At 39.4% G+C, this 10,691-nt stretch overlaps 2 non-coding genes and 1 pseudogene across 2 annotated transcripts; 2 read left to right on the top strand and 1 right to left on the bottom strand.

The window, feature by feature from the left end:
* Nucleotides 1–304: 304 nt before the first annotated feature.
* Nucleotides 305–377, top strand: TRNAF-GAA (transfer RNA phenylalanine (anticodon GAA)). The gene has a single exon. It is a non-coding gene; the product is annotated as a tRNA-Phe (tRNA).
* A 1,736-nt stretch (nt 378–2,113) lies between these two features.
* TRNAF-GAA (transfer RNA phenylalanine (anticodon GAA)) lies at nt 2,114–2,186 on the bottom strand. Its single transcript has one exon. It is a non-coding gene; the product is annotated as a tRNA-Phe (tRNA).
* Nucleotides 2,187–6,357: 4,171 nt separating this feature from the next.
* LOC104789723 (uncharacterized) lies at nt 6,358–7,568 on the top strand (annotated as a pseudogene).
* The last annotated feature ends 3,123 nt before the right edge of the window (nt 7,569–10,691 follow it).

Genomic DNA, 10,691 nt, shown 5'->3' with positions numbered 1-10,691 from the left:
AATTGGTAGAATATGGATATTGAATGTGTCTAACATTTCTAAAAAATAATACATTTACAAACATAACTTCATATATATGTAATATATTATAAAGCAAACATAGTTTTTTAAATCAACCCCGCACGTACGTGCGGGTCCGAATCTAGTTTTCGATAAAAAAAGATTTGTAGAAATTTCAATATCAAAATAACAAGATTAAATGATAAAAAAAGAAAAAGGTGATCATGTATCATGGATAGACTCCCTTCATCTTTCACATATAGGATAAGTGAGTTATTATATTAAAAAAGTAAACATATAAGAAGCGGGGATAGCTCAGTTGGGAGAGCGTCAGACTGAAGATCTGAAGGTCGCGTGTTCGATCCACGCTCACCGCATTTATCATTTTTTAATTTTCTCTTCTACAAAACACAATACTTTATAGATGATCAATTAAACCCTCTTTATATATATATTTTTTTTTCTACATAACACACCAATACTTTATAGATTAAAAGTTAAACATATTTTTCAATTTTACTCATGTAGTATTCCTATGTCACAGGACTGCATATTGATTTTTTTAAATGTGCTTTTAAAGAGTCTATAAGCCTAAATACAGTTCACATGAATGAATCAAAATCATTTATCCCACATAGGACCTTCTATGTAACAACTATAAGTAGTGGGGGTAATTTTAGAAACGACATAGAAATAAAGGGTGCCTTTCTGAATTTCCTTTACAAAGCTTTTTCCGGTCAAAGAAATGTCACATTTTTTTTGTTTGATCGATGTAATATGGTCCAGACCATGTAATATGGTCTATTCCCAACGAGAATCGAACCCAACACCTCCACCTGAGAGGTTTACCACTGAGTCAACACTACGTTGGTAAAATAGACCACCAATAACACATTCACTAAACCTACACATCATCACACAATACAAGTCATACAAGGCAATCGTTCAGATAAAGCTTATGGTCACGCACTCACCTTAACAAATGTTATTCATAAAAATAACTACAACCAGAAGAGAAGCTCTCCAATTGGTAAGAACAACCAAACTCGCTCCTACAACCAATTACAACAACAAACAAAACCTTGAAACCAAAGTGCCAAGAAAAACAGAATACTACAGTCTTTCGGTGGAAAGCTAGAACAAGATGTCATAGAGTTTTCCACAAAATCTTGTTCAGGTAAACGAAGAGACCATTATCGCAGTTACAACCCCTGATGATCCTAGCTCGCGTCTGAAAAAATGTGTCCCACAAAACTGCATATAACTCACTGAGTTTATACCCAAATTCACTTCTGTAAAAAGGATATTCTACAAAGAATATTTAGGTACAACTCTACTAAAAATCATTACCTTAGGAAATAATTTGAGCAGTTGAACCCTCCTTCTCCCAAAACCTAACAGTTATGTTTCCTTTCCTTCTCTCTAAAACAAAGCTTTGTTGATCTCCTTCTCTTTCTCCTTCACACCAAATCGACCAAGAGGTCTCTCTTTCTCACAGAAAAAAAAGGACAACAGCCACCAAGCAAAGGAGAAAGAAGACTCACATATAATTTAACATTTTATTCAAAAAAAACAAAAAGACTCACTTGATAAATAATATAATTTATGGTTAAATTGAATTAAATAAACCAATAATTAATAAAACCATCCTTTTGGTTTAATCAATAAATTGACCAGCTTAACGAACCTACATAGATTAAACCGATTTACTTCAATTTTTGATATAAATTCCAATATTTCATTATTTTCTGAAACGTGGTCGTCATAATTGTCTTTGAAGTTAATACTAATATACAAATAAAGATTTTTTTTTTGTCAACCATTGGGGCACAACAGGCCGGCCCATTAGCCTAATCCCTACATTAGGAAGCGGGACTCGATCCCGGGTGTGATGGTGCCTTGTGCATTAAAGACTTACCTTTGGCCACTGCACTAAGGTTACTTCAGAGATTTGTGATGAAGGAAACTTCCCACAGAGAGTGATAATCACTTACGGTGTTTCTCTTTGACTTCACAGTTGAGAGAATGTTTTTGATCGACAAGGAAAGCATCAATGATAGGAAACAGTTCAAGACTAATAAGAAGTTGTGATGATAAAAGAGAGGAAAAAAAATGCGGTGAGCGTGGATCGAACACGCGACCTTCAGATCTTCAGTCTGACGCTCTCCCAACTGAGCTATCCCCGCTTTATGTTTACCTTTTTATATTGTATAACATGAGCATGCCATAGCTGGGAAAAGTTTTCCTCAAATCATATATTATCTCGTATTTAACAACTTTGGATGTGTTTTGTATTCATTGAAGTGTCAATCTTTTATAATCTCTTTCCTACTTATTGGAATTGTTTAAGTACTACTTTCATTTAGTAGAAGCCTACGAAATTTTCTTGCTTATCAAGAAAGAGTCTCCATTAGTTGTTTTATTTTGTATTGAAACTGTTTAGTGTGCTTGCTCCTAATATATACAGTTTTATGATATTCGATTCAATCATTCGAGGGATGAGATGTTTTAGCAAACGACCCCAGCAATTTAGTTTCTATTTGGAATTTGCATTAACACCACTAGCAATTTGGTATTGTATTTTCTTGGTCGACAGCTGAGACCTCTTTTTAGAAGTAAAGTGGCTCACCATTAACGTTCAACGACAAAAAGTCATTCTAGTTTTTTTTCCATGATTGCATTATCTATTTTTTTGTTTTCTTTTTCATAGTAAGCATTATATTTCTTTATGATTATAAGTTCTTATAGTGAAATTTAGGTTTTATATTTAGATTTTGAGTTGTATTAATTAACATTTAAGAAGAGAATGTTCCACTCATTTCAAACAACTCATATGAGTAGATAAAGTATGTGCATCTATTGTGTCATTGTATGGCTTATTATGCATATAATATGCATTGTCTTCGAAGTTAATACTTATATACAAATAAAGATCTTTTTATAATTAGATATATGTTCTCGATCGACTCTGAAATTGACCATGATTGTGTTATCTATTTGTATATAGTACCAATTATATATATCTCGTTGTTTAAGTTTCCACTCTTGTTTAAGTACTACTGTCCTTCTTTAGTAGAAGCCTAAGAAACTTTTCTTGCTTTTCAAGAAAGAGTCTCCATTAGTCATTTTTACTTTGTATTGAAACTGTTTTGTTTAATTTGCTCGCTCCTCCTTCCTCCTTCTAAAGTATACAGTTTTGATGGAGTGCTTTCTTTACAACCTTTAATGATAATGTTTGACGAATGATTGTACATTGGCCTAGATCTACAAACGCATAAATTTAAGTAATATGTATATATGTACAAGTACATATATTTCAAGTAATATGCATTTTGGTATATTATATGATTTATGCTCCTTAGTAATAAATTTATACAAAAGAGTTTGCCCTAGCCGCTTTCTTTCTCTTTGGCACAATCTCCGAGTCACCTCTTTCTGGCGGCATTGATCCGATCGATGGCATTGAATCCGATCGATGCTGATGGGAAACTGCATCTCTGTTCTCTTGTCCTCTATTGCTACCTAAGCTTGCTCTCTACCTGTTTCTATGGCGAATCCACCGGAGGTTAACCGAAGTTCGAATCAGCTACTCCGGCCATGCTTCAGCTTCATCATTTCCCTCCCCCTCCGTCTCATCCGGTGGTTTTTATCGTTGAGTCGATTCTTGCGAGTTCCCAGCCATTCATCGCCAAATCTGAGATCTCAGAACATACTGCTAGCTTTTTGTCTCGTCTCTCTCACCGACTTCCCTCAAAGTCAACCCTAACAACTCTTTGCTCCTTGGATCTAGAATCCTCCACCAAGTGTTTTACTTGGCTGTGTTTGGACAAGAGCTCTGTTTTGACGCTGGAGTTGTGCAAGATATTGACGACAGACCATTACCCAAACCTTGTGCTTCAAAAACCCAGGTTTGTTCCAAATCTTTCTTTGTCTATCCATAGCATACCTCTGTGTCGATCCATGGTATCAATTGTCCGAAGACTTTTGAACCTAATCAACCATTGTTGCTCTGTTGCTACAAAGTATTTTTGCGAACCCTGTCATTAGAATCATCTAGGGCCACTATCTATGATTGTCAAAGGATGAAGATGACCGGCATTATGACCCGTTCCTATGGAGCTAAAGTTACCGTAACCTCGTTGATATATCCTCTATGTTTTACTTGTTTCATGAATCCTCTCAAGCGATAGTGTTATGCCCTGAAACCGGAAGACCTAGGAAGTTCGGTATTATGACCTCCTCCCTTTGGAGAGGAGGTTACCGAAGCCTTCCCAACCTTCTCTCCACCTCTTCCTTGTGTTCCGAGCTTTGTCAAGTGCAAATCAAAAAAGCCAGGAAGATGGTTCTCCCTTGCATAAGTCTGAAGATTGTCGACATTATGACCCCAGCTCCATGGAGTGGTGGTTACCGAAATCTCTTCAAATAAGCCTTATCCGACCTTCAACCTCCAATCACCCTCCTCCTCGCCTTTGAGCAGATCAATCCACCTTGTCTCTCGGCTTTGGAAACCCTCTGAATGTCCCACTATCAACTGATAAAGGACTATCTCCCATGTTCCTGCCTTGGTCTTGAATATGGCATCGACTTCCCTTGGAATTTCTTGTGGCTTGGTGCTTTATTGCCCAAGTCTCCAATATCTTTTGGATATGTTGTTGATTTATCTATCTTTCACTTTGTTTCTTGTTGTTGTATCAAGCTTTGCTTTCGGAAAATTCTTAACCTTTGTAACCATTTATCTTGTTGTTTGAATGAATACAAGATCTGTTTGTCCAAAAAAAGTAATAAATTTATACATTCTATTTCTCTCGCGATTATGTATTTTTGCTATCAACTCTTGATTTTTTCTTGACATTTGGTAACTGAAATTTGAAATTTCAAGCTATGTAATTTGTGTAAAACTCACAGGACCACGTATTCCTCTATTCAAACGCCTCTTCAGTTTTATACTCACTAACCTTTATAAAGTTCGCATGATATATATTCATGATCATTTATATAAGTAAAATAACATGTAATAAAGAAAATAATTTTCTTTGGTCAAAAATAGTTTCTTTGGAAAACTCATTTCATGTGTCACCACCATCCGTACATACAGATACATTTCAGTTGTTAAATCTTTTGGTTATCTATTTTATGTGGTAGTGTGGTACTAGTATAAATCAGAACGAATATCACTTGTACTTGATGTATAAGAAAACAACAGTCTTTAGTTGCGTAATTATTATACATTTACACCAGACCAGTCTGGTCTGACCAGAGGCAGCTGCATGTTGACCTACTTGATATATAGTGCCATAGTGGTACTCATTACTTGCTAGTATTGGGATACATAGACATAGTGATAGTACTGTAAGTTAATAAGTTGGAAATGCGATAGTGATACGTTTATTTTAACAAAAGAAAAGAAGTTTCATAGCTTCGAGAAAGGCACAGATGAAATTTTTAATATTCGGATGTGTTAAATTTTTATTAAATAACAAGAATTGAGGACCTAAATTAAATAAGGAAATTAATTTAACGAGTTCTCACTTGAATTCACTAGCTAGTAGTATTATTTTATATTATAGAATGAGTATGACTCTATTATTCAATTTTGCATTTTGTTTTCAGATATTAATTTCACTGTTTCAAGATCGGTTTAAGTAGCTGTTTTCTTAATAACTACGATGATCTTGTGTGTTGTTTTGAATTTTTTTTTTTTTGCTAAAACTAAATTGGAAGAGGTCAACACCTTTATTATATGCCATAGAGCACTCATTATAAATTTTCCATGATGCATGATTAAATTAAAACAATAAACTAAAATGAGGATACCAATTTATTTTAGATTAATTTAAAGATAGAAAAAGAAGCACAGAGCCGTTTTGACTAGAAGATACTACATGCATTATATATGTCTCTAAAACACTCGAGAGAAAAGAGTTGTGAAAATATAAAAGCGTCGAGCAAAATACAAATTTTACTTGTTTTAGAGCGACTCGAGTCTCTGACCACAATTTCCGGTTATGGAAATGGTGGCCTCCCCCAGATTCTAGCTCGTCTATATAAGAAGGAATTTGCTTGCTCAACGAATGGTTTACACTTTACAAGGAAGAAATCTCGACCTTGGAAATTTGAAATATGAACAACATGAGGAGAGCATTAAGTAAAGTGACACTGGAGACGAGAGGAAGATTGGCTAGGGTTCACACGACAGCGTATTGATGATCTATTCTATTTTGCAAAAAAAAAAAAAAAACCTTTTATTTTGCACCTCTAATAAATTGATCCCCAAGGAAAGAGGCAGAGTTTTGGGTGTTTAGGGTTTTATTGTCTTTTGATTCTCCTGTCGAAAAGCGAATTAGGGTTTCTAAAACAATGTCTCTGATCTTGTGCCGAATCTCGAAGCTTTCAACATCTCGGAACCGGATCCTCTGTTTCCGGCGATCGGAATTCTCGACGGCGGCGACGACACCGTATCTCCTCCTCGGAAGCGATCTTGTCGGAAAATCTCCTTGTGGTGGAAAAGTCGTCAACTTCAACCTCTACGATCCAAGGAAGCAAGAGCAAGTGAAGATCGAAAGCAAGATTCTACCAAAGGAGGTTTACAAATCTCACAGGATCGGATCATCAAGAGGATGGTTAGCTTTTGTGAACAAGAAAGATTCAACAGTGCGTCTCGCTAACATCTTAAACCCCTCCAAGAAGATCATATCTCTGCCTCCAATAGCCAGAGACAAATATGAACATGTTGTTAATGTCTCTGTCTCACCACACTGTGTGGTCGCCGTCAAGTTTTACGGGTCACGAGTCAGTCTTTGTGGTCCTGGTGACTCGGCGTAGACTCGCATCGACGTGCCTTGTCCATCTTTTCTCTCTTCTACTGTCATTTACTCGGACAGAGACCGGAGGTTTTACTTGAACAACTGTAACCCTGACTACACCGGTCCAACCGATTTCACACCTAAAACCGGTTTAAACACTCCGGTTTGTGGCTACAAGAGGTTCGTCTTTTCTAACTTTCTAGAAGAAATGCCAGAGTTGGACAACGAAATGCGTCTTTCTCGTTTCAAGATTCAACAGCAACTCGTCGAGTCATCTTCCGGCCAATCCTTCATCGTTGTTTGGTAATAATTAAAAAAAAAAAAACTCATTAGTTTAACCTTTTCTTTGTCTTTCTCTCTGCTTTGCTTAGTTACATGAAATATGTGTTGTTGGTCAGGTTTGTGGAGAGATTTACGGACAAAGGAGAAGTTGCGCCATGGGGAGACGCACGTTACAACAACAGCAAAGACCTTCGCAGGAAGACCCACAAGATCATGGTGTTTAGGCAAGACGAAGAGCAAGGGACTGGTCCTTACACCGATGACATTGGTGATCTTTGCATTTTCTTGGGCGAAAACGAATCCTTCTGTCTCTCTGCTAAGGACTTCCCTGGTCTTAAACCTAACTCGGTTTACTTTGCCGGCCATGGTTCTGGTTTTGGCATATGTGATCTCGCCTCTCGTACTATCCGCTATCTCTCGGACTCCGACTCTACTCCACCACCCGGTCGCATGTTTTGGCTTCCTCCCACAATATCCCAATAGGAGAGAAGATTTGTCAATTAATTTAGGGTGTTGTTTTGTATTCTTCGGTAGTCTCTATCTTCATTGTGCCGTCGATTTGGTGTTTTGTGTTAAGGATACACAATATCATGACATTAATATTACGATATCTTCTTCCCTTGTATATTAACTTCCATATCTGTTAGACCTAGAGGCTCTTACGAGTACTGTATATATATGTTCTCTTGTAATTACTCTTGATATATACAATAACATTCTCTCCTTACATGGTATCAGAGCCTATCGATACCCTAATTCATTTCTCTTGCAGCCGCCTCTCTTTCTGTTCTTTCATCTCAGATCTCTAATTTTCTTTCTTCTTTTCCTATTTTCTTTTCTCTCTCTCTCGTTTCTGTCTGCCATGGCTGTTGCTGCCGAAGCTGTTGACACCACTCAAGGTCTTCTCAACATCAACATGATGAACATTACTAAGCTCACCTCTACGAACTACATGACCTGGAGTCTTCAGGTCCATTCCCTCCTTGACGGATACGAGCTTGCTGGCTATGTTGACAGATCCTCTGTTCCACCAGATCAGATGCTCACCAGCACCAACCCACCAACACCAAATCCAGCGTACAAGATGTGGAAAAGACAAGACAAACTCATCTACAGTGGTCTTCTGGGCACTCTCTCTCCGACTCTGCAACCGCTGGTGTCCAAAACCAAATCCTCTGCAGAAATGTGGAAAACGATCTCCACAACCTATGCCAATCCTAGCTGGGGACATATTCAGCAAATTTGCCTGCAACTCAAGCAAGCTTCCAAAGGTGAAAAATCTATTGATGATTATATGCAATCTCTTACCACTCGATTCGATCAACTGTCTCTTCTTGGCAAACCCCTTGCGCATGAAGAACAACTTGAGTACATCTTTGGTGGTCTCTCCGAAGACTACAAATCTGTTATTGATCAAGTGGAAGGTCGTGAGACTCCCCCGTCAATTCTCGAAGTGCATGAAAAGCTCATCAACAAGGAGGCCAAGCTCTTGGCCGTCGCTCACTCCACCACAACTACGGGACCAACCTCTGCTCATATCGCCACCTCTCGTCCTGGTAATTCTGGCAAACAGTCTCCTCGCCAAAACCAGCACTGGAACAACAACAAACAGAACACACGACAGGACACCCGCATGACACGAGGATATCAAGGTAAGTGTCAGATTTGCGGTGTGTTTGGTCACAGTGCAAGACGTTGTTCGCAACTCCAGCAACCGCGTCAATATGGAAATCAGAGTGGTCTGTTACCATCTCCGTTTCGTCCTTGGCAACCGCGAGCCAACCTCGCACTTGGTCAATCCCAGCAGACAACTCCATGGTTGCTTGACAGTGGTGCCACTCATCATATGACCAGCGACCTCGGCAATCTCTCTCTCCACTAACCATATCATGGCAACGACTCTGTTCTCATTGGTGATGGTTCGGGTATTCCAATCACTCACACTGGTTCACTCTCCTTATCCTCCCTCTCTAAACCATTATCCCTTACCAATGTTCTATGTGTTCCTAACATTCACAAAAATCTCATTTCTGTTTACCGTCTTTGTAACTCTAACGAGGTCTCTGTTGAAATTTTCCCTGCTTACTTTCAGGTGAAGGATCTGATCTCGGGGGTCCCATTACTCCAAGGGAAAACTAGAGGGGAGCTTTACGAGTGGCCGGTGTCTTCATCTATCATCCAATCCTTCTTTGCGTCCCCATCCTCATCCCATCCCTCTTTAAAAGACTGGCACTCTCGCTTAGGCCACCCCTCACACTCTATTCTTAAATCAATTGTTTCCTCTTTTTCTCTTCCTCATTTACAATCAGATGCACAGTCTATGTTGTGCACTGATTGTGCTATCAATAAAAGCCATAAGCTACCTTTCTCTCACACCTCTATTGTTTCAAATAACCCACTCGAAATTATTTTCTCAGACGTTTGGACCTCTCCAATTCTATCTATCGACAACTTCAAATATTATCTTGTCTTAGTTGATCACTATACCCGCTATACCTGGATCTATCCCCTCAAAACAAAAGCTCAAGTTCGAGACACATTCATCACCTTCAAAGGCCTGGTTGAAAACAAATTCAACAAACGCATTGGTACCTTCTACACAGACAACGGAGGGGAATTCATAGCTCTCAAGTCATACCTGTCTGGTGCCGGCATCACTCACCTCACCACTCCACCTCACACTCCTGAACACAATGGAATATCTGAAAGGAAACATCGTCACATAGTGGAAACCGGTCTATCCCTTCTGACACACGCTGGAATGCCCAACAAGTATTGGCCTTATGCCTTTGCTGCTGCTGTATATCTCATCAATCGCCTTCCCACACCAGTCCTAAACATGGAGAACCCGCTACAGAAGCTGTTTGGCACAGCCCCAAATTACACAAAACTTCGTGTATTTGGGTGTCTATGTTTCCCATGGTTACGTCCCTACACCAACAACAAATTAGAAAATCGGTCAACACCATGTGTGTTCTTGGGCTACTCTCTCACCCAAAACGCATATTTATGTCTTCAACCTACCTCTGGTCGGATCTATGTCTCCCGCCATGTCCGATTTGACGAACAGAGCTTTATGTTTCGGAGTCCAGGCTCTCCAATCGCACCCACCACCGAATCTCCATCTGACTTCTTCCCACATCCTGCTGCCGTTGTCATTCCGTCAAATACTCTTTCTCCTCCGACACAGCCTCAACCCACACCGCCGTCACCTCCTTTGCCACCACCGTCGCCACTCGTAACGCCACTTCTTCCCGACCCCTCGAGCTCGGAGCTTCACCGGACAGTACCTAGGGAGACTGACAACAGAGATCGTGTTAGTGCTGCAACAGATGGACCCTCACAAACCTCACAAGCCCACCAACCGGCCCAACTACGACAATACACTCGCCGTATCTCATCTACAAATCCGACTCCTCAAGCCCGTCAACCTTCGTTACAGCCCATTAACAATCCATCATCCACAAACCCAAATCCACAACCTCCTATTCCATCAAACCCGAGTTCATCTCCTCAACTCCCAATTAATCCTCAACCTCAACCGCAACCCACTCCTGATAATCACCATCCGATGAAAACACGCCGGAAAAACAACATCACCAAACC

Source organism: Camelina sativa, chromosome 5, assembly GCF_030686135.1.
Source record: "Camelina sativa cultivar CO46 ecotype springtype chromosome 5, ASM3068613v1".
NCBI lineage: Eukaryota > Viridiplantae > Streptophyta > Magnoliopsida > Brassicales > Brassicaceae > Camelina > Camelina sativa.
This window is presented reverse-complemented; position numbering and strand designations above follow the sequence as displayed.